Source organism: Oncorhynchus mykiss, chromosome 8 (genome assembly GCF_057628025.1).
Source record: "Oncorhynchus mykiss isolate SJ-2025 chromosome 8, ASM5762802v1, whole genome shotgun sequence".
Classification (NCBI taxonomy): Eukaryota; Metazoa; Chordata; class Actinopteri; order Salmoniformes; family Salmonidae; genus Oncorhynchus; species Oncorhynchus mykiss.
Genome location: NC_143029.1, coordinates 59,845,034 through 59,870,429, shown reverse-complemented (window position 1 = coordinate 59,870,429; position 25,396 = coordinate 59,845,034). Strand labels below are relative to the sequence as shown.

At 43.9% G+C, this 25,396-nt stretch overlaps 1 protein-coding gene and 1 long non-coding RNA gene across 3 annotated transcripts in view; one reads left to right on the top strand and one right to left on the bottom strand.

Annotated features, from left to right (window-relative positions):
- Positions 1–25,396, bottom strand: part of LOC110530232 (glypican-1) — a 108,312-nt gene that overhangs the window by 68,774 nt on the left and 14,142 nt on the right. The gene's annotated exons all lie outside the window — the stretch shown is intronic.
- LOC118965534 (uncharacterized) lies at positions 13,013–21,361 on the top strand. Its single transcript, XR_005052925.2, has 2 exons — positions 13,013–13,423; positions 20,226–21,361. It is a non-coding gene; the product is annotated as an uncharacterized LOC118965534 (long non-coding RNA).

The following is a 25,396-nucleotide window of genomic DNA, read 5'->3' as shown; positions in this document are numbered from 1 at the left end:
GTCCCATTCTGTGAGCTTGTTGTCCTACCACTTCGCGGCTGAGTTGTTGTTGCTCCTAGATGTTTCCACTTCACAATAAAAGCACTTACAGTTGACTGGGGCAGCTCTAGCAGGGCAGAAATCTTATAAAGTGACTTGTTGGAAAGATGTCATCGTATGACAGTGCCACATTGAAAGTCACTGAGCTCTTCTGTAAGGCCATTCTACTGTGAATGTTTGTCTATGGAGATTGCATGGCTGTGTGCTCGATTTTACACACCTGTCAGCAACGGGTGTGGCTGAAATAGCGAATCCACTCATTTGAAGGAGTGTCCACAGTTTATATGAGGAAATCAATCAATTGAAATACATTTATTAGGCCCTGGATTTCACATGACTGGGCAGGGGTGCAGCCATGGGTGGGCCTGGGAGGGCATAGGCCCACCCGCTGGTGAACCAGACAGAATACTCCTCAGTTTCATCAGCTGTCCGGGTGGTTGGTCTCAGACAAAAAGTTGAGAGAAATAAGCTTTTTGTCTGTATGGACATTTTCTGGAATCTTATTTCAGCTCGTGAAACATGGGGCCAACACTTTGCATGTTGCATTTATATTTTTGTTCCGTGTATATAACGGATATATATTTAACTTTTATTTAACCTCACCAGGAAGCCCCATTGTCAATCAGGCCTCTTTCCCAAAGGAGACCTGGAAATGGAAATTCATGCTTTGCGGCAGTATTTGGTTTGAGTTGGGTCAATATATTGTAAGTAGCAGTGCTGTCAGTGTTGGGTAGTCTGGTAGCAGGGACGTCAGTGTTGGGTAGTCTGGTAGCAGGGATGTCAGTGTTGGGTACTCTTGCAGCTCTGTTCAGAATACAACAACACACCTAAATCAATTCCTAAACAGGGAAAACAACAAAGCATGAATAAATGAGTGGCTCTAATGGTCTTGGTACTACCAACGTAGACCGCTTTGACGGTCTTCAATGCGCCTGTGTACAGTTGTACTGTGGCTTCCTCGACATAGCAGTCCTAGAGGATGAATCCTAACATGCAGCGTCCTCCGGTTGAGAGAGACTCACTGACATGGGAAATCATGTTTCACACTGAAAATAATGTCGTTCGAATGTTGTGAGTGTGTTGCATATGAGGAGCAGGCTGGGGGGTCTCATTTCTAAACGGGTCAGGACAGGCTAGTCCTCCAGGCTTCTATTAGTCACACTGATTGAGACAGAGACAGGCAGAGAGAGGGAGAGACAACGTTTTTAAAAAAAGAGGTAGGGAGAGAGGAGGACAGATAGATGAGAGATAGAAAGATACAGAATAAAAGGGAGAAAGAGTGAGAGGTAAACAGAGAGAGAAAGAAAGACAGAGAAAGAGAGTGATCATTTAGAATGTAAACCACCATGTTTTCCATCCAAACCACAATGACACAAACCCCAAAACAGCACACAACATCACAGTACAGCAGCTACTTCCGAATACTAGACCACCACCACTGCCCATTGTTCAATGTAGGCCACAAGCTAATGTAAGCCACAACATTTCATGTTCATTGCAGAGCAGCGTGGAGCTTGACCAGTAATTCAAAATCATGTTTCAGAGACCGCAACTCCCAGCTTCCCCCACGGTCACAGAGCAAATACCAGGCAAAACTGGGAAGATGAGTCATTTGACCTTTGGTAGCAGTAGAGGGATGGGATAGGGTTGGGTCTCTGTTGTTTAGATCGTTTGGTGCAGGGCTCTCCAACCTTGTTCCTGGAGAGCTACCATCCTGTAGGTTTTCACTCCAACCCTACTCTAGCGCACCTGATTGTAATAATTAGCTGGTTGATGAGCTGAACCAGGTTAGTTCCAACTGGGGTTGGAGGGAACAGGGTTGGAGACCCCTGGTTTAGTGTGATCGTGTAAGGCATAGAGTGACATCATCATATGGGAAAGTCCATTGATATTGCTCTCAACATTGCAATTCCTTTCTCTGATATAGGAGCACCAATGTGAATCGCTCACTGTTGTTTTGGTATGTTTGTCCTCCTTATTTTTAGTATGAGGTTTAGGCCTACATAGCTCAAGTCTGCACATACATTGCAGTTGTTTGCTCAGAAATCTCTTCAGTGACCATAAGTCCTCCTCCCAAATGTTTTTGTGGTGTTTGAGTTATATTTGAGTGAAAACAAGCTCCAACCAACCTCCCTGGAAGCAGCAGCAAGCCAGCCCAGCAGCACCAGCTCAAACGGGGTTGGTTCAACTTTCTTTCGACCTGTCAGAGCCAGACCCGTGTGCCCTGCCTGGAAGAAAAAGCCTGCACACATTCCACAGGGAAAATCCTGACCACTCAACCATTTGTTAAGGCAAAACTCTGGTATTTTACCTTCATAGCATATAGCATAACTTCTTTATAAATAGTGAGCCAACAGGTTTTCAGCCCTTTTTCCCCCATGACTGATCACAACTCATGTTCTCGTGCTCTCTGGTCCCTCTGCAGCAGACATATAGTGAGCAATATGTTTGGAACATCAAATCGCAATATCAAAACGCATTACATACAGAATGGTGAGAATCGTAATGCATATCATATCGTCACCTAAGTATCGTGATAATATTGTATCGTGAGGCCCCTGGCAATTCCCAACCCTCACACACACTTGAATGATCGTAACGGTGCAACATGTCATGCGTTTCCATCCCGCTGGCAGCGAAAGTTGCAATTTATGTACGGTGTGACAATAATGTCCTGCGCAGCGCAATCCTAGCATTCGTCACACATTTATCAGCTGTAACCGCAGCCTATCATTCTTCAGGATGCCCACAGGGGCCACATCATCCACAGAACCACAGGGTCAAAGGGGAAGAACCTCAGAGAGCCACATTTAGTTCAGATTCAGGGGGACTCACACACACACACACACACACACACACACACACACACACACACACACACACACACACGAGGATCATGGGCCAAAGACCTCTCCATCAACTTGGAGATAGGGAAAAGCTGAGGCTAAAGAAAGCCGTGTTCAAAACAAACCATAGAAAATCTCTGTCGAGTCTGTAGAGTTCAAAAGATTGGCCTGCGGCCCACACGAATCCAACTTTATTGAGACACCATGACAAGGTAAATGCACAAGGTGTGCAGAAGAATGTTTGCATTCTTCTTTGGCCTAGTCTCTCGCTAATCCGCCCTTTCAACGGCGTACTGAAAGAAGCTTTTCTCCGAGCTTTCTTCGGAGGAAGGATGAAAACATAGGATGAAAAAAAACTAAACGCTTCTGTCAAATCTGCACTCATTCTGAACCTGGATGACAACACAACTCTTTCCCGCCCGCTCTTCCCTCGCTTTCTCGTTCATTTCCCTTGTTCTCCTCTGTTCACAATTCCTTTCATTCCCTTGTGACACACTCTTTCTGCAAACTTTGTTTCTCGTTCTTTTGCATTTGTGTCTCCAAACCTTCCTCTCTTTCTCTTTCTGTATCCCTATACAGTATGTCCCTTTATTCCAGCTTGTTTCATGTCCATCTTTCCCAAACATAGAATTATCTCGGTCTGTACCTTTGTTGTGGGTTTCTTTTGCTTTGCATTCTCTTAACCCCCTCGTTCTCTTTCTCCCTCCCTCTTACTCATTGTACCTGTCAAGCTGTCTGATCTAGCACTTTGACAGCCAGGTGGCTGCCTTCCCCCGGCAGAGTAAATGCTAGGACGTGCTTGCAGTGTCAAAGTGTCTGGTTGTCTTTCTGACTCAGATCCTGCTCCCTATAGAAATACATATGAATAGATCTCACTGGTAAAAAATGTGAGACGCTTGCTAGCGAGCTAACAGAGGCATTTGTGTGCCACTGCTATGTTTGTTTGACTATGGCCATGAGTTCTTCCTGACCGTGTGTGATTAGGAAAAACTCCTGGCCATGTATGCATGAAGTAACTATACTGAACAAAAATACAAACGCAACATGCAACAATTTCAACGATTTTACTGAATTACAGTTCATAAAAAGAAATCGGTCAATTGAAATAAATAAATTAGGCCCTAATCTATGGATTTCACATGACTGGACAGGGGCGCCGCCATGGGTGGGCCTGGGAGGGCATAGGCTCACCCACTGGGAGCGGTCCACCCACTGGGCCCACCCAAAAATGTTCCCCACAAAAGGGCTTTATTACAGACAGAAATACTCCTTAGTTTAATCCGCTGTCTGGGTGGCTGGTTTCAGAGGATCCCACAGGTGAAGAAGCCAGGTGTGGAGGTCCTGGAGGTCCTGGACTGAACATTAAATTCTCCGGCAACATCTCTGGTGGACATTCCTGCAGTCAGCATGCTAATTGCACACGCCCTCAACTTGAGACATCTGTGGCATTGTGTTTTGTGACAAAACTGCACATTTTAGAGTGGCCTTTTTCCTTTGTCCCCAGCACAAGGTGCACCTGTGTAATGATCATGCTGTTTAATCAGCTTCTTCATATCCCACACCTGTCAGGTGGATGGATTATATTGGCAAAGGAGAAATGCTCGCTAACATGGATGTAAACAAATGTGTGCACAAATGTTGAGAGAAATAAGCGTTCTGTGCATATGTAAAAAAAATCTGATATTTTATTTTAGCTCATGAAACATAACTGATATTCCAATGGTATCTGGTGAATGAGGCGTTAGCCATGAGGCTAATTCATTACTGCCTACCTGACAAAACCTGCGCAACCATGCTAACAATGCTAGCCTGTCCTCTGAAAATGACCTGTAAAATGATTACATGAGAGGCTCATCTATAGACCAATCAGCCTTGTTAATACAGCACGCCGTCTCATCCAACCAACACATTAAAATTAGACAAACTTATCTCGCTGCTGCCCAAATATTAATCAGAAAATAACCTCCCCTTTCCTGAGCTGTTAGAACGCACCACAGTGGAGAGGACAAAGGTGGTATTCTCCACTATCACTACCATGCTCCAAACACTCATTACTGAGAGATGGCTTCTGCTGAAAGGGTAGATGGTTATCTACCTCTGTACTTTCTCTACTGAGAGGAAGAGATGGAGAGAGGAGAGAGAGTGGTAGCGGAGCGAGAAAGAGGGAAAGGAGAAAGTATGAAAGAAAGAGAGCTGGCCTATGCTGAAAGGGTAGATGGTTATCCTTACCTAAAGAGAGTGAGTGAGCGACAGAGAGAGAGAGAGACACAAATAGTGTGAGAGAGTGTAAGGGAGAGAAAGAGGAGAAGTAGAATAGACAGTAGGGCTGGGAATTACCAGGAACCTCGTGATACGATATAACCACGATACCAGTGACGGTCGGTGCAGTTTAAGATGAGGGAGTGTTATATATTTCTCTATGAGCACGGCCTTATTTCTATTACAGCATATTGGATGACGGTCATTCATATTCCATTCACCCTGGTTAATGTAACATTGGTTTAGGCTACTACATGATTCTCAAATTTGTCCTATACCCATCATGACAGACGTTGACACATTCAATACCGCCTTGGACACTTTTGCCTTCATCTAGCTGATCTACGGTGTAATCATTAGTCCAAACATTTGCAGACGAGAGTTTCTATTGGACAAACTCAGGTTTGTTTATCCCCATTTCGTATCGTTTACTTCCGTTTAAGAAACCTTTTTCAACAGAATTGGCCGAATGAATACAGCCCTGATCACCCGCAAACACAGTTCACTTTCAAGCAGCCATATACAACAGCATGATCACTTTGCTCGTTGTATAATTCCTTCTGACATCTACGCGCTCTGCTCCTCTCACCATTTCCCTTCACTTTTGGACTTCAGTACACAACACAACAGCTGTCTGTGACCAGGGGGAAAAGCTTTCCAAGCCAAACCTTCATACCATAACTGCTAACAGCACACACAGCCTACATCGTTGTCACCATATTAGCTAACGTCATAGTCAACATAGTTACTAGGACTAACGCGATAGTAAACCCGCTACAATCATGCAGTACAGTGTACAGCAAGCAGTTACACTGTCGGGCCCCGAGTGGCAATACATTAATAAAACCAAAAGCTTACCTTGACTTGGAAGAGTTCCAGTGTTGGATAGCCATAGCCAGGTAGCTAACATTAGCATCCCTCTCTATTTGAGCCGGGTGTTTGAGTAGGCCTAACTATGTAGCTGCATTTGCTAGCTAAGTGAAAGTGAAAGCTAAAAAATACAACAAAATATAGCTAGCTCTCTAACTCTCTCCTCCTTTTTGAAGATATTAATTTGTTCAGAAATGTTAAGCTATTGTCTTTCTCTTTGTTTGAGTCAACTACTCACCATATATGCACTGCAGTGCTAGCTAGTACTAGATTCATTCTCTGGTGAACAGCATGTCAGTTCACGCTGCAAGATTTCTGATAGGTTGGAGGACGTCCTCCAGAAGTTGTCATAATACTGTGTAAGTCTATTGAAGAGGGTGAGAACCAGGAGCCTCCTAGGTTTTGTATTGAAGTCAATGTATCCAGAGGAGGATGGAAGCTAGCTGTCTTCCGGCTACACCATGGTGCTACCCTACGGAGTGCTGTTGAGGCTATTGTAGACTTTCATTGCAAAACAGTGTGTTTTAATAAATGCTTTGGTGACGTGAATATAGCATAGTTTTATCTGAAAAGGATAACTTTTGTAATGTTTCACTTTTTTATTCTTATGGAATTCACTGAGGAGGATGGTCCTCCCCTTCCTCCTCTGAGGAGCCTCTACTTCACTTAGGTGTCGATACGACATGCATTGTGATTCGATACTAAGATTGTATTGTGATTCGATGTTCCAAGCATACTTTTTCTTGCCCTTTGGAAATACCCGGTTTTCCGCATAAATTGGTCATTAAATTTGATCTGAACTTCATCTAGGTCACAACAAAAGACAAACACAGTCTCCTTAAACTAATAACACACAAACAATTCTACGTATTTCATGTCTTTATTGAACACACCGTGTAAACATTCACAGTGCAGGGTGGGAAAAGTACTCTTCCTAATCCATGTCAAACTGATATCATCATCATTAGTATTCTAAACTCTATCTTGTTAATCCTTGTCATAATGAAATCACCACCATCATCCTCATTATCATCATCATCATCATCTTCATCCCAACCACTCTGAGATGCAGAATGAAAGTGTGTCTTGAGTGGGCGTGAGAATCGCCCGTAGCGTGTAGCTACACACAACGGGGCGTGTATTCCTCTGACATCATTGCACTCTTTCCCCTGCATCACAGCCAGCCACAAAGCCCTCCTTTGTGTGTCAAACTCTCCAACCGTGGCTTGCCAGTCACTCCCTGAGATCATGCCACACTGGCATCAGAGAATGACACTGAATGGACAGAATAGCGCGTTTAATTCACTTCTTATCTGTCAGACACGACAAGCCATGCCAGAAAGAGCATGTCAGATCATGCAACAGTTGATCTTTAGGGGGATTTTATCTTTGGGAGTCTATGGGAGAGCAGGATGGGATGGTGATTCGAAAGTCAACCAGGAAGTTCATACAGTCTCGTGACCACTGAGAGATTGCAGTGGTCGATCTCTTTTGTATAGGTTACTTAGGTTATATTGTTGCACTTGATTTCAATGAACACAAAAATATGCCCACAGGCACAAGTATGCGTGTGCGTGTGTGTGTGTGTGTTTCTCTTTGTGTCTACAGTACAGTAATGAACATGTCTTCAAACAGCAGCCTCTTTCTACATGTCCAGACTGGATGGCATAACTCTGACTTCACTGATGCTTTGTTGATAACTAGCCAGACTTTCTATACAATGTTCATCAATCAATGCCACTATGGGCTACATGAAATGACTTAAAGGCCCAGTGCAGTCAAGAACACGATTTTCCTGTGCTTTACAGTTCCACACTATGAGGTTGGAATAATACTGTGGAATTGTGAAAATTAGGACAATCCTCTTTCAGTGTAAAAAGCTGTTTGAAAAGACTGCTTGAAATTTCAGCCTGTTTTGGTGGGATGGAGTTTTGGTCTGCCTGGTGACATCACCAGGTGGTAAATTCGTTAATAGACCAATAAGGAAGAGTTCCAAACCTCTCTGCTAATAACAGCTGGTTTTCAGTTTTCCCCTCCCCACTCAGACCACGCCCAGATAGTCCTAGCAAAATTCTTGCTTTAGAAACTGCTTTTTGATAAGAAGCTATTTTTGACCATTTAAATTGAAAAGAATCACAGTAAGGTACTTAATTGTTACCCAGAAATGACTTGATATTGAGATAAAAACGTCTGCATTGGACCTTTTAATGCACTGGGATCATTTCCATGTTCATTTGAAGTGAGGAAAGCTGAACATTTGTTGATGAAACTGTACAAAGAGCAGTGTGTCAACTGAGAAACAGACACCTGCATGTCAGCACACGCTCAGACCAATTACAGGTCCTGGAGACACAGTGACCATCAACCCCATCATCCACAGCAACACAGCAAGTATTCTGGGTATTTACGAACATTCATTCATTCAATTAACTTCCATTCATTTTTTTTAAAACGCATTCATTCACTTTGTCAAGCTACTATACAAAAGACTAACACAGGAGTTGAGGAGAATTTGTGTTGGTTCACGTTGTATCTAATGAAAAGGGGACAGTGGCGTTCTCCCAGAGGCTGGGTGCGTACAACCCGTGGAACGAACAAAAGGTGTAATGGGTCCGCACTAAAAAAGTTTTTTGCATAAAGCTTACTTCATTTGATTTATTTTCTCACTGCATCGGGGCTCGAGGACACAGACGTTTCGGCTTTACAGCCTTCTTCAATGTGTAGGTTCACAATGTATCTCCCTGTAACACTTCCCCTAAGTGTTTGAACTTTACAGCCATGCAAGAGGAGGTCAATTGTAAGAAAGGCAAATTGGCATAGTGTGACCTTTTGCGTTAAACATCTCATTTTCCAGTTTTGACATCATAACTACAGTGTTACATGCATTTTTCCCCAACAGCCCAGAAATAATGAGGGTACAAAATGCGCTGGCATACAATAGCTCCACCTGAGTTTAACACTCCTGCTGTGTGAATAATATAGCAGTGCTCATATAACAAGGCCAGCCATAAAGCACAGGTCTGTTCCCACCTGCAGCTTCTAAATTGGAGAGAAACCTTTTTTTGTACAGTGGTGAAGCAGTGGTGCTGAGAGAAGGACTGGAGATCAAAGACTGACAGAGGGAGATGGGGACAGAGAGTCGGGAGGAGAGGGGAGAAAGGGCACTGGCTTACAGCACGCCACGCCCACGAGAGAGAGAGCAATAGGGGGAAGAGAAAGAGAGAGTAGAACAGAGAATCAGAAAGGTAAAAAGTCTGAGAGAATATGTGGGAGAAACGGGAAGAAAGACAGAAACGAGAGTTAGAGAGAACAGATTTTAAAACCTCTACAGGATCTGTGGGTCCCGCGCGAGACAGTTGAGCTAACGTAGGTTAATGCGATTAGCAGAAGGTTGTAAGAAACAAGAAAATTCCCCAGGACATAGACGTATCTGATATTGGTAGAAAGCTTTTCTTTTTAATCTAACTGCACTGTCCAATTTACAGTAGCTATTACAGTGAAAGAATACCATGCTATTGTTTGAGGAGAGTGCACAGTTATGAACTTGAAAAGTTATTAATAAACCAAATAGGCACATTTGGGCAGTCTTGATACAGCATTTTGAACAGAAATGCAACGGTTCATTAGTTCAGTCTAAAACTTTGCACATACACTGCTGCCATCTAGTGCCCAAAATCTAATTGCACCTGGGCTGGAATAATACATTATGGCCTTTCTCTTGCATTTCAAAAATGATGGTACAAAAAAAATACAAACAAACGGTTGTTTTTTACCAGATCTAATGTGTTATATTCTCCTACATTCATTTCCAAAAACTTCAAAGTGTTTCCTTTCAAATGGTATCAATAATATGCATATCCTTGCTTCAGGGCTTGAGCTACAGGCAGTTAGATTTGGGTGTCACGTTCTGACCTTTATTTTCCTTTGTTTCGTCTTTATTTAGTATGGTCAGGGCGTAAGTTGGGGTGGGCAGTCTATGTTTTGTGTTTCTATGTTTAGGTTTCTGTTTCGGCCTAGTATGGTTCTCAATCAGGTTCTCAATCAGAGGCAGGTGTCGTCTCTGATTGAGAATCATACTTAGGTAGCCTGGGTTTCACTTTTGGTTTGTGGGTGTTTGTTTCTGTGTTTGTCACCACACGGGAGACTGTTTCGGTTTGGTTTTCATTCATGTTCACATTTTTTGTTTTGTATTTCTTAGTGTTCAGTTTATGTTTTATGATAAACAATATGGAGACTTACCACGCTGCGTTTTGGTCCGATCCCTGCTACACCTCCTCTTCAGACGAAGAGGAGGAAATCTGCCGTTACATTGGGTATGTTATTTTAGGCGAAATTGAAAAAAAAGGGGGCGAAAAAGAACAGCGCTTCCTTTAACTTTCTCGGCCCAGGGAGTCTCATTAACAGTACAGCCATCGAAGTGACTTGTAACTTTCCTTCCCAGCAGCTCTATACCACTGTATCACTGTAACAGCAGTAGTCCTTAACTACACCAACCAAGCCAAGACAGATGTCTTTATTACCTAAAAGTCCTCTGGAGTTCCTTTACAGCAGCACTGACTTTCTCTTTACAGAAAGGACACTTTTCATTAGAGAGTAGAAATGCTGTACTCAGTAAGTCAGACTCAGAAAAGGGAGACCGTGTGTGCTTATAACACACACACACACCGTATTCTCACACACACACACACACACACACACACACACCACACACACACCATCCACACACCACCCACCCACACACCACCCACACACACACACCCCATCCACACACACACCCCATCAACACACACACCCCCCATCCATCCACACCACACTCATCCCATACACACACACACACACACACACATTCACACGCACCACACTCCACATACAAAACACACACACAGGCACACACATACACACAGCACATACAAAACACACACACACCAAGTACGTACACACACAACACACATCCACACACACCACACACGAACACACACACATGCACATACAAAACAGATTTCTTCATTAAAACCTCATTACAACCCAACAACCCAATATCCGCTTGGGTCCAGAAACACCAATAAAAGGACACTTAGCCATCTAAGCCCCATGTTGCTACTTCCCATTAGATGAGGTAGGTACTTCTGCACCCTCGGGTGCGTCTGCGGTGGGTGAAGTATGTGTTTTTAGACACAGATTATAGCCGTGGCGTTCCCAGGAAAATGCTATTATGAAAACGGAGCGTCTAATCCGCTGGTAAACACTGGATGGACTGAGTGGCCTGGCAATTTCCCTGACCCAACGCAGTGTGTGTGTGTGTGTTTTCTTTCCTTGTTTCCTTTTTCTTAAGTAGAATGAGCTTACTGAGATGGGAATGAGCCTGCAGACCTTCACTGCCTGTCTGTGCTACACTGACAAAAATGTACTACAACAACATAACTCATAAGCACATTATATAGTGCAGTACAGTATAATACAAGACAAACTCTATTCATCCCCTGGGGGGCAGTTAAGAAAAACACTAACCGATCTCCACAACTTGAGAATAATCAGACTGGACAATACAGTGAGAACTCCAGGGAGACTCTCCCTCTCTTCTCGCTCACTCTCTCCCTCTCTTCTCGCTCACTCTCTCCCTCTTACAGACACACACAAACACACACACTGACAAAACCAGGCACACACTCTGACAAAGACACACAAACACAGACACAGACTAGAGGTTGACCGATTAATTGGAATGGCCGATTAATTAGGGCCGATTTCTAGTTTTCATAGCAATCGGAAATCGGTATTTTTGGGCACTGATTTCCGATTATTTTAAAAATTTAAATGTTTTTAAATATATTTTTTATACCTTTTATTTAACTAGGCAAGTCAGTTGAGAACAAATTCTTATTTACAATGACTGCCTAGGAACGGTGGGTTAACTGCCTTGTTCAGGGGCAGAACGACAGATTTTTACCATGTCAGCTCAGGGGTTCCAATCTTGCAACCGCACAGTTAACTAGTCCAATGCTCTAACCATTGCAGTCCACGAGTAGCCTGCCTGTTACGCGGCTTTTGTGGAACGATGGGTAACGAAGCTTTGAGTGAGGCTGTTGTCGATGTGTTCCTGGTTCGAGCCCAGGTAGGGGCGAGGAGGGGGACAGAAGCTATACTGTTACACTGGCAATACTATAGTGAATATAAGAACATCCAATAGTCAAAGGTATATGAAATATAAATGGTATAGAGAGAAATAGTCCTATAAATTCTATATTAACTACAACCTAAAACCTCTTACCTTGGAATATTGAAGTCTCATGTTAAAAGGAACCACCAACTTTCATATGTTCTCATGTTCTGAGCAAGGAACTCCAACGTTAGTTTTTCACGGCACATATTTTACGTGTCACATATTCTACATGGCACATATTTTACATGGTGCATATTTCACATGGCACATATTTTACATTGTATATATTTAGCATGGTGCATATTTTACATGGTACATATTTTACATGGCACATATTTTACATGGCACATATTTTACATGCCATATATTTTTACACAGCACATATTTTTACACGGAACATATTTTTACATGGCACATATTTTACATGCCACATATTTTACATGCCACATATTTTACATGCCACATATTTTACATGCCACATATTTTACATGGCACATATTTTACATGCCACATATTTTACATGCCACATATTTTTACACGGCACATATTACTTTCTTCTCCAGCACTTTGTTTTTGCATTATTTAAACCAAATTGACCATGTTTCATTATTTATGTGAGGCTAAATAGATTTTATTGATGTTTTATATTAAGTTAAAATAAGTGTTAAATCAGTATTGTTGTAATTGTCATTATTACAAATAAAAAAATTGGCTGATTAATCGGTATCTGCTTTTTTGGTCCTCCAATAATCGGTATCGGCGTTGAAAAATCATAATCGGACGACCTCTAACACAGACACAGTCTCTCTCTCTCTCTCTCTCTCTCTCTCTCTACAATAACATAATCTGAGACAGACAGAGAGCGGAAGTGGGCCCATGCCAGCATCCAAGAGCACTGAACATCGGTCTGGACTGTGAAATGAATCATTATCTAATGGCAGCAGCATATACCAGAGAGCGTCTAAGTGTCATCTAGGGTCTGTGTCTGCTGTGTATTTAGTTGTATAACGGTGCATTAGGCGCTGTGTTCCCACGAGATGTCTCTTCACATTGAAGCCTCCAGCGTGAAGAGACAGCCCTAGGGTGGCGTTCAACCCTCCCGCTCCTAACAGCGGCTGCGTGTCGTCTGTCAGACGAAAGACGACGGAGACTCTGAGGCCGTCAAATACAATAAGCGCGTGTGTCCGTTAAAAACCGAAGAAACGAGAGCGGACTGGGGGAAAGGTAAAGAAAGGATCGGTGAAAAAAGGTAGGGAAAGAGAGGTAGAGTATTTTTTTTGTTGTTGTTCATTGTGGAGAGTATCTTCACTAGACGTCTGAGTGGTTTGGTTTTGCATCGCTTTGTAGCAGTGTCCTACTTAATGAAGGTTTTCTTTGGTTATCTGCCTAACGCTGTAGTCTACAACAACACTGCGGCATCCGCATGCTGCTCACACCCACCCAGAGACAATGAGAAACAGACGCTGTGTAATAAAGCAGCAGAAGAAAATCACACTGCTTTAGGTTCATACGGACTGTTCAGAGGGACAGTAACTCAGACTAGTGCCAGGAGTTTTCCCTGGCCATGTAACTTGATCAGCAACACTAGGGTACAGAGTTTTTCCTTGTCGAGTCATGTGGTCAGGACAATCTCCTGGCCCTGGCTAGAGTCTTACTTTCTTTCTCCGTACACAGACCCAACGTCTCTCTCTCTCTCTCTCTCTCTCTCTCTCTCTCCAGAGGTCAAACTTCTTACCCCAGCCTGGGAGAGCAACAAATGATTTACACTGCCGTCACCTCAATGTCACAGCCACGTCCACCCTGGCCCATGCACCATGCGCTAAGTGTCTTGGCACCCTGCTGTGGACCCACACACACACACACACACACACACACACAATGCACTCACGCACATGCACACACACTGCATTGGCCAACCAGGTCGCTCAAGATCAACTTCAAAATTCGAGGTCCGTCCAGGACATTGAGAGATGCCTTCAACTGTCCACTAGGGGCAGCAGTGAGCGCTATTACCATCAAGTAGATTTGGGCGTTGTGTACAGCAGTGTCGGGTGGGCCTAAGCCAGCGATAGGCCCTTGTTTTATTATTTTTTATCCAAAACTTTAACCCTTAACTTAACCATTCGGAATGAATGCCTAAACTAAGCCAGCCGCGAGCCGTAGGCGATAGCAACGGACAAACGTCAGAATCGGAAGTCAAATTGGTCAAACTGTGAGGTCTTCTTGTAGGCATTGGCACCCTAAAGACAGACACACACTCTGAGACACTTTTTACACACACACAGGGGGCATAAACACTCTCCCTCGCTCTATATACAGTGCCTTGCGAAAGTATTCGGCCCCCTTGAACTTTGCGACCTTTTGCCAAATTTCATGCTTCAAACATAAAGATATAAAACTGTATTTTTTTTGTGAAGAATCAACAATAAGTGGGACACAATCATGAAGTGGAACGACATTTATTGGATATTTCAAACTTTTTTAACAAATCAAAAACTGAAAAATTGGGCGTGCAAAATTATTCAGCCCCCTTAAGTTAATACTTTGTAGCGCCACCTTTTGCTGCGATTACAGCTGTAAGTTGCTTGGGGTATGTCTCTATCAGTTTTGCACATCGAGAGACTGACATTTTTTCCCATTCCTCCTTGCAAAACAGCTTGAGCTCAGTGAGGTTGGATGGAGAGCATTTGTGAACAGCAGTTTTCAGTTCTTTCCACAGATTCTCGATTGGATTCAGGTCTGGACTTTGACTTGGCCATTCTAACACCTGGATATGTTTATTTTTGAACCATTCCATTGTAGATTTTGCTTTATGTTTTGGATCATTGTCTTGTTGGAAGACAAATCTCCGTCCCAGTCTCAGGTCTTTTGCAGACTCCATCAGGTTTTCTTCCAGAATGGTCCTGTATTTGGCTCCATCCATCTTCCCATCAATTTTAACCATCTTCCCTGTCCCTGCTGAAGAAAAGCAGGCCCAAACCATGATGCTGCCACCACCATGTTTGACAGTGGGGATGGTGTGTTCAGCTGTGTTGCTTTTACGCCAAACATAACGTTTTGCATTGTTGCCAAAAAGTTCAATTTTGGTTTCATCTGACCAGAGCACCTTCTTCCACATGTTTGGTGTGTCTCCCAGGTGGCTTGTGGCAAACTTTAAACTACACTTTTTATGGATATCTTTAAGAAATGGCTTTCTTCTTGCCACTCTTCCATAAAGGCCAGATTTGTGCAATATACGACTGATTGTTGTCCTATGGACAGAGTCTCCCACCTCAGCTGTAGATCTCTGCAGTTCATCCAGAGTGATCATGGGCCTCTTGGCTGCATCTCTGATCAGTCTTCTCCTTGTATGAGCTGAAAGTTTAGAGGGACGGCCAGGTCTGGGTAGATTTGCAGTGGTCTGATACTCCTTCTATTTCAATATTATCGCTTGCACAGTGCTCCTTGGGATGTTTAAAGCTTGGGAAATCTTTTTGTATCCAAATCCGGCTTTAAACTTCTTGACAACAGTATCTCGGACCTGCCTGGTGTGTTCCTTGTTCTTCATGATGCTCTCTGCGCTTTTAACGGACCTCTGAGACTATCACAGTGCAGGTGCATTTATACGGAGACTTGATTACACACAGGTGGATTGTATTTATCATCATTAGTCATTTAGGTCAACATTGGATCATTCAGAGATCCTCACTGAACTTCTGGAGAGAGTTTGCTGCACTGAAAGTAAAGGGGCTGAATAATTTTGCACGCCCAATTTTTCAGTTTTTGATTTGTTAAAAAAGTTTGAAATATCCAATAAATGTCGTTCCACTTCATGATTGTGTCCCACTTGTTGTTGATTCTTCACAAAAAAATACAGTTTTATATCTTTATGTTTGAAGCCTGAAATGTGGCAAAAGGTCGCAAAGTTCAAGGGGGTATGTATCTCTCGCACACGCACAAACACATACACTAACCTCTGCCTGGGAGATTTGAGAAGGCAAAACACAGCAGCAGCAGAAGTGCCAGCCAAATCTATTCCTACCCACCCAGACCAATCCTTTAGTCAGGGTTTGATTTTATTGGCCTGCCAAAATATGACAGATAATAATCAACTCTGGGAGAAGCAATGGAGGGAAGAGACGTGATTGGAGAAGGAGGACATGATTGACTTGAGTTTAATGGCTGGCGTACGCCACACAACACAGTTAGACACATCCACACACACGCACGCACGCATGCACACACACACACACACACACTCACAGACACACACTGGCTGGCCCGAGACGAAGTGCAGTGGAAAGCAAATGAGCTGTGTGTCAAATGCATAAACAAGGGAGAGTGACGTCAGGCCGAATCAACAGTGCTAGCTAGGAGCCTGAGAACCACAGCTAATTTATGTAACAATGCAACAAGAACGGTTTCGGATGAGGGTGACAGCTGGGCTTAATCAAGTGAACAAAGCCAAGAGAGAGGGAGACTGAGCGAGAGAGATGAAGAGCGAGAGCGAGAGAGGGAGAGGGAGAGAAATAGAACAGGAGAGGGAGAGGGATTTGAAAGGGTAGAGGTATCAGCCGTTGGTGAACAGAAATCTCCTTAAACTTTTGATAAGAACAGGGGGGTGGGGTGAGTAGAAAGACAAGGAGAGAAGTGAAAGACAGGGACAGATATATACTATATATATACTATATATATATACTATATATATATATATATACAGTGGGGCAAAAAGTATTTAGTCAGCCAGCAATTGTCCAAGTTCTCCCACTTAAAAAGATGAGAGAGGCCTGTTTTCATCATAGGTATACTTCAACTATGACAGACAAAATGAGAGAAAAAAATTCCAGAAAATCACATTGTAGGATTTTTTATGAATTTATTTGCAAATGATGGTGGAAAATAAATATTTGGTCAGCTCGGGAATTCAATCTAGCAACCTTTCGGTTACTGGCCCAACGCTCTAACCACTAGAGAGATGGAGTAATGGAGACATCTATTACTCATCCAAACTGTAATTCTCAACCAACCTAGCCACTGAGCCTGCAGGCCTGTATGGCCGGGTACCTCCAAACAGTAAAGTACAGTAGTCCTACAGCAAAGTCCCCAGTAAATCTCAGTAGTATGCCAAGACCTTCTAGACCCAGACATCCGTCAGTGCAGCCGTCAGACAGTGAGACCAGCAGGCCCTTTCATCTTTCTATTCTCTGCCTCTAGCACAGCTCTTTATTTCAATTTATCTGAGTGATGTTCTCAGGCCTGGGTTGTTGGGATGGGCTGTCTGTCGGGTTGGGGTGTTGGGTTGGGTTGGGGTGTTGGATTGGGGTGTTGGGATGGGCTGTCGGGTTGGGGTGTTGGGTTGGGGTGTTGGGTTGGGGTGTTGGGTTGGGTTGGGGTGTTGGATTGGGGTGTTGGGGTGTTGGGTTGGCGTTTTGGGTTGGGGTGTTGGATTGGGGTGTTGGGTTGGGGTGTTGGGTTGGGTTGGGGTGTTGAGTTGGGGTGTTGGGTTGGGGTGTTGGGTTGGGTTGGGTTGGGGTGTTGAGGTGTTGGGTTGGGGTGTTGGATTGGGGTGTTGGGGTGTTGGGTTGGGGTGTTGGGTTGGGGTGTTGGGTTGGATTGGGGTGTTGGGTTGGGGTGTTGGGTTGGGGTGTTGGGTTGGGTTGGGGTGTTGGGTTGGGTTGAGGTGTTGGGTTGGGGTGTTGGATTGGGGTGTTGGATTGGGGTGTTGGGTTGGGGTGTTGGGTTGGGTTGGGGTGTTTTGTTGGGTTGGGTTGGGGTGTTGGATTGGGTTGGGGTGTTGGGTTGGGGTGTTGGGTTGGGTTGGGGTGTTGGATTGGGGTGTTGGGACGAGGGTAAAGGGACAGCACTGGTTTATAGTCCGAGGGAGAAGAGGAGAGGAAATAAGATTTACACACACAGGTATGTGCACGCACACACACTTTCACATACACAGTTCAGAGTTAAGATAGCCCCACAGAACAGTCAGAGAACTAGAATAGTAAACTATTTCATCCTGGATCAGAGAAAAGCAGACAGAAAGGGAATATCATTAGGATAGGGTGAGAGAGAGAGGGCTATAGGGGAGATATACAGTACTCTCTAGGGTAAGGAGGATTGAGAAAGGAGGGATGGACAGAATGTAAGAGAAAATAACAATTGGCGAAAGAGAGAAAGATAAAACTGGAGGGATTATGTGAAAGATAAGAGCGAGTGGAGATTAAAAATTCAGAGAGAGGGAGAGAGGGGTGGAGGGAGGGACACAGAGAGAAGAGGGTGAGAGAGAGAGAAGGACAAAAAGAAAGCTTGGTAGTGAAAGGCTGTCTCCAAACCATGAGCCAGAGCCGCAACTCGTTCTCTTCCTCCATCCCTTTCTCTACCTTCCTCCATCCCTCTCTCTACCTTCCTCCATTCCTCTCTCTACCTTCCTCCCTCACTCCATGTGTCTCAGGAGGGAGGCAGCGAGAGCATCAAAGATTTACAGAGACAGGCTCTTAGTAAAGCCTGGGCCTCTAAGACATACACATATTGGGCAGGGTTGGCTGAGCGACATAGCAGCTACTCCCGATCCAGAGCTGGCAACACAACAAGATGCACGACTGCACACAAATGCGCGCTCACACACATTCCCTAGATGCTCTAACACCATACCAATGGCATATACACTGCGTACATACTCGTGACGTGGCACAGAGATGCATACTACAATCACATGGTATATTACAAACATCTTGCATGTACACACGGTCATAGAAATGAAGAAAGTAGAAATCAACACATTCACATCGAACACACACGCACTGATACCAAAAAACACACAGGCCACCCAGCTGTGCACAAAGCCTGAGTTCAGGGGGTTCGTTTTAGACAAGTCAAATATTTATGAGAGACAATTCTGCAGGGGGGAGATGGGATGAAAATTGAGAGGAACTGGGAGGGAGGGAGGTTGGGATAGAGAGAGAGGCTGAGATGCCCTGCTTTACAGTAGAAGATACTGTATGAACACTGAATAAGTCACTGTCATTTGCCAGCCAGGTCACCCGTGATACAAGTCAGTATTAGACGTCCATCCATGTCTGAGGATGTCGGGAGGTGACGTGGAAACCAGCCACTAGGGGCAACAGTGAGCGCTGTTACCTTCAAGTAGGTTTCTGTTTTGCTAGGATGCTGTGGACGCGGATGGTGGCTTGGCATCTGGGGCAAAAGGTTGTGTTGGAAACAAGTGATAGAAAGTTGTTTTTTAGATTTTTGTTTTAAGCCTGTCCCAAACGTTAACCCTTACCTTAACCATTTGTGGTCAATGCCTAAAGTTAAACATACTCTGAATTGTTAAGGTTAATTGCCTAAACTTGACCGTAAAAACGTTGAAATTTGACGCTTGGAACAACTTCGGAATCTGACATTTGGATGAACGTCTAATTCTGACGTGAGACTGTGAGAGCTTGTTAGATCATTAGATCAATGCTCGCCTCTTACTTAGGGAAGTGGAGTGGGGAAAAGGGGAGAGAACCCTTTTAGTGCTTTTGAAGGCATGCCGTCAGCTCTCTGTCTTTCTCTGTATCCTGAATAATGTCTACAACCCTGTGACCATCCATACCAGAATTAGACCATCCATACCAGAATTATACATTGGGTTCCAAGACCCAGATCCACACTTTGGATATATGTTAAAGGCCCAGTGCAGTCAAAATTCAGTTTCTCCTGTGTTTTGTAACATATCCTACAACTGTTATAAGTAGCATGTTAATAGTGTGACAACACTTGATCAGTGATATTTCCTGATAGTGGCTGATTAAAAATACAATCTTCTAATCAGCAGGTTAGCATGGGTGGGAGTTTACGCTTTCCCAGGTGACATCACCATGCGGTAAATTGGTTAATAAAACAATGACAAAGAGAGTTCCAAACCTCTCTGACCACTCCTGTCTCAGCCTCCAGTATTTATGCTGCAGTAGTTTATGTGTCGGGGGGCTAGGGTCAGTTTGTTATATCTGGAGTACTTCTCCTGTCTTATCCGGTGTCCTGTGTGAATTTAAGTATGTTCTCTCTAATTCTCTCTTTCTTTCTCTCTCTCGGAGGACCTGAGCCCTAGGACCATGCCTCAGGACTACCTGGCATGATGACTCCTTGCTGTCCCCAGTCCACCTGGCCGTGCTGCTGCTCCAGTTTCAACTGTTCTGCCTGCGGCTATGGAACACTGACCTGTTCACCGAACGTGCTATCTGTCCCAGGCCTGCTCTTTTAAACTCTCTAGAGACAGCAGGAGCGGTAGAGATACTCTTAATGATCGGCTATGAAAAGCCAACTGACATTTACTCCTGCTGACTTGCTGCACCCCCGACAACTACTGTGATTATTATTATTTTATCATGCTGGTCATTTATGAACATCTTGGCCATGTTCCTGTTATAAAAATCCACCCGGCACAGCCAGAAGAGGACTGGCCACCCCTCATAGCCTGGTTCCTCTCTAGGTTTTGGTGCTTCTACACCTGCATTGCTTGCTGTTTGGGGGTTTAGGCTGGGTTTCTGTACAGCACTTTGAGATATCAGCTCTATAAATAAATCCATTTGATTTGATAACTGGTTTTCAGTTTCCCCCTCCCCCACTCAGACCACTCCCAGACAGTCCTAGCAAAATCCCTGCTTGAGAAATAGTTTTTTGCTAAAAAAACAAACATTTGAATGGAAATCTATTACAGTAAGGTACTTAATTGTTACTCAGAAATGATTTGATTGTGATACAAAGAAATGGCTGCATTGGGCCTTTAAGGAGAGACTGTTTGAAGAGAGACAGAAAGTGAAAGGCAAAGATTAAAATAGAATGACCTCCGGTATAAAAAAAAAAGTTGTAACTGACACATGAAAGAACATCTCTTGAAATTTCCATTTGAAGACGTAAATGGTGTCCATTCAGGCAGGTCTATATGCACTAGTTCTGTACTATATGTCTGTCTGAACCTGTTCCTCTCATCCATCACACAGCAGGAACACATGCCCTCCAGTATACTATACCCAGGTTCTTAAATCCTGCCCCTGGAGACCCACATTTCTTTATTCATTTACTCTTTTAGCGTCATATTGTCATATTATTCTTGTTACTAGGTATTGTTTGTTTGTTTTTCATTTGGAAACTCTTGAAAACGAGATGGTGCATCTCAAGAGATTTCATCCTGCAAATGATTTAAAAAAATAAAAAACATTTAGCCAGGTAAGTCATCTATTCTCGTCTACAATACCCACCTGGTAATTTAATGGAACACACACAACTACAATATTCATCAACACTTGATGTACAGTGAAGGTATTTGATTAAACTGACCATAAGGGGGGATCACAGTGGCTGCACTCAATAAAATGAGGAGAGCTGCTTGGCATACACACCAACACTAAATAAAGAGAGTACACTGAGGGAATGACGTGGGTCGTCTTAGAGAGGAGGGGGCAGTAGTGGTTAGGAACTGAGAGAATCTGCACTTACAACTCCTCTAATGATGGCCGTGTGTGTGTGTGTGTGTGTGTGTTGGCTTGTATTACTATCCTCATGGGTACTGGAAATCCCCCAAAAGTCCCGACAAGGATAGTAAAATAAGGAAAATTCTCCTTCTTGGGGACATTTACCAGGTCCCCATGAGGACAAAGGCTATTTTATGGCTTAGGGGTTAGAATCAGTGTTAGGGTTAAAACTAGGGTTAGGTTTATGGTTAGGTTTAGGGGTTAAGATTATTATTATGGTTAGAAGTTAGTCGGATACATTTGTACTGGGTCTTGACTCAGTCTCGGACAGTGAAGCCTCATAATTGCTTCCCGAGACCAGCGAAGAAAAAAACTCAATTATCAGCTTCCATTAAGTCTCCGCATAAAACTGCTTCTCCAGCCCAAATATATACACTCCTTTCTTGAAACATGAATATCTTAACAGCCTATCTTAACAGGTACGGTAGGAAAGACGTTTCAACTTATGATATCTACCAGTAAATGCAAACCAATTTGAAATTTGAAAAGTTTATTCCGAAGTGTTGGTTAGTTGGCTATTTGTGAAGCGCAATTGTCATCATTTGCATCAGGGGCGTAGACATGGATGCGCCTGGGTGGACACAGGCCCACCCACTGGGGAGCCAGGCCCTGACAGGTCCCTCGATCAGATTGATGTGGGTTAAGCATGGTTGTGGACTTAGATCATTACATATTTTGTCTTTATTCCATTGACAAAAGTGTGATTTTGAGAGTGAAAATCATCTGAAAAATCTATAAGACACCTCATAAAAACTAGAGTAAAACATTGTATTTTTTGCACAGGGTGCCTTTCCTTTGCTGGGTGGGCCGTTTGGGAACAGTTTTGCAAAATTAGACTACACCCAGCTATCTGCTAGGAAGGTGCCATTGAAGGAGTGGGTGACTTTTTCCCCTCATTTCGTTTTTTGGTGGCTATACACAGCTAGAGATGCAGGTGTCATTTGGTTAGCTAGCTGGCATGATCTTGAACGACTACTATCCAGTTAGCATATCTCTTATGTTCGCAAATTCACTGTGGTTACTCTACTCAGAATAACTGATGAATTTACAAACGCGCAACACCCGCTGAATATGACCAGTGTCAGTAAACGTAGGCAGAAAAAGTTACAGTTAGTCAAGAACGTTCTAGATAACATGGAAACAGTCTAACCAGCTCTAACCAGCTCTAACCAGCTCTGCTAGGTTTTTGTAAAAACGGTCCCACCCATTAAGTCAAAATGTGATTGGTTGATTCCACTGTCACTCCAAAATGTTGCCCTAATTCAGTCAAATGGCAGATGCCTTTATCTAGCTTCTGATGGCCTAGCCAATGACTGACTTAGCTAACTAGATTTACCACCCCCGGTCTTAGTCTTGAATCGGACTCGATTTGCTCCGGTCTTAGTCTTGAACCGGTCTCGCTTTAGGTCATCTCGAACACAACACTTGTTAAAAAAAATAGGATTTTGAATGGAAATAAATTGTAGGTCCCCACAAGGATAGTAAAACATCTGTGTGTGTCTGTGCGTGCGTGCGGGCATGTATGATGTAATCTGTCGAGTTCTACATGCAATCTACATAATAGAACAGTTTGTATACAAGCTCTGTCTAGACTATGGAATCAGGGGTAAAGTAGGAGTCCTGATCTAGGATCACGTCCCCCCTGTCCATGTGTGATCTTATCAATCTGAAACGAGAAACTGATCCGAGATCAGGACTCTTACTCTGAGACACTACGTGAATATGGCACATAGTCTTATTTACACACAATCTAGCCCCGTTTTCATTCAGGTAGCTACAACATAAAGTGTTCAATACAGACCTGCATGTAGCCAGGTAGAAGAAAATCAAAAAAGAGAGGATAGATCATCAATCACACTGGCAACATTATCGTCCCCAGAACAATTACCTAGGATCTGATTCAATTTCTTCAGTCTGTATGAGAGAGGGAATGGGGGAATGGAGAGAAGGTGAGAGAGCAGAACAGAGAGAGAGAAAAAGAGAGAGAGATAGCAGAGGACAGTGAAGGAGGGGTGAAAGCGGAGAGGCAGGAGAACGAGAGAGAGAGACAAGGCACTCTCTAGGGCAAGGCAACAGAGGGAGAGAGAGAGAGAGAGAGAGAGAGAGAGAGAGAGAGAGAGCCAAGGCACTCTCTAGGGCAAGGCAACAGAGGGAGAGAGAGAATGCCAAGGCACTGTCTAGGGCAACAGAGGGAGAGAGAGAGAGAGAGAGAGAGGGAGAGAGCCAAGGCACTCTCTAGGGCAAGGCAACAGAGGGAGAGAGAGAGAGAGAGAGAAAGAGAGAGAGATGAAAACAGGAAAGCAAAACAGAATTGCCAACGGTAGGTTTGTAGTGCTAAGCTGACATGGCTAACCTAGTGAAAGAGTGTGTATATATTGACAGAGGGGGGATTTGGCCGACACACACTCAGTCGTCCTGTCAGCTCGCAGTACAGTGATCAGATCGCACTGCACAGACCAAACCCTATTACAACCATAGAGAGACATCCTGTAGTCTGATGTACAGATCGGACAATTCTCAACCTCTCACTGTCATCCCTTCTGTTGCTGTCAGTACAGAGGAGATCCATCAAACATGGCATCACCCACGTGAGGGGGCAGGCCGGGTTGGGTTACCTTAGCCAATGTCGCTGCACTGTTGCTGTTTGTGTGTGCGTACGTGCATTTAAGCCAGCCAAGTCAATCTTTTGTGGATCATGTCCTTGCTAGCGGTATTGTCAGTAGAACGTCTGAAATTACAAGAAGCTACATTCATTTCCTCTGGCTCTATTACTTTTATATTTCCTTTCTTTTACTGCTCTGGCATGTGCTCCAATCCTCAAACATTATTCACTTCTAAACCTGAACCTAGTTACTGCTTCCCTCCCCACATCTCAACTTTATGGCAGCAAGTCTCTACATGAAAAATGTCAGCCCTGAAGGTTGCCTCCCCCTAATCCTGACCCTAACCCTAACCCTAATCCTAAAACTAACCCTAACTCCTAATCCTAAACCTAACCCCTAAACCTAATCCTAACTCCTAATCCTAACCCTAAAACTAACCCTAACTCCTAATCCTAATTCTAACTCTAATCCTAACCCCCGATACCTAAAAATCCTTTTTCCTTGTGGGGACCGAAGAAATGTCCCCACTTGTCTAAATGTTCTTTGTTTTATTTTCCTTGTTAAAGCAAACCACACACACAAAGCCTTTGGCAGAGAGGAGCAGGGTTGACACAAGCCCTCTTGCTGTAATGAGGGGTTACAATTCTGCGTTTGACAGAACCCATTCCTCTGAAGACAAAAGCTGAGACACATTGCCACCCCCGCAGACACACACACATGCAGTCACAGTCACACACCCTGGCACAGTCACTGACACACATACAAACACGCTGACACCCAACCACAAACACGCACACACACACAAAGTGAGACATGCTGGGCAGCTCTCCTCTGAACTGCTGTGACCTTGCAGGGGGCTGTTCTGTGCTTTGTGTGTGTGTGTGTGTGTGTGTGTGTGTGTGTGTGGGTGTGTGTGTGTGTGTGTGTCTGCATCTTGGGGGGGCATAACTGTATCGGTGAACTCCCCCTCTCACATCTGAAGAACAACAGGGGCCAATGAGATTGAAGGAAAAAACAAGAGAAAACAAATAGGGGAGAACAGTAGCAGACCTTGAGGTGTCCAGCTTTGCACAGGCCACTTGTCAGTTAACCTTTAGCCTACCATTTCCACGGCCTGTGGGAATCTAATTA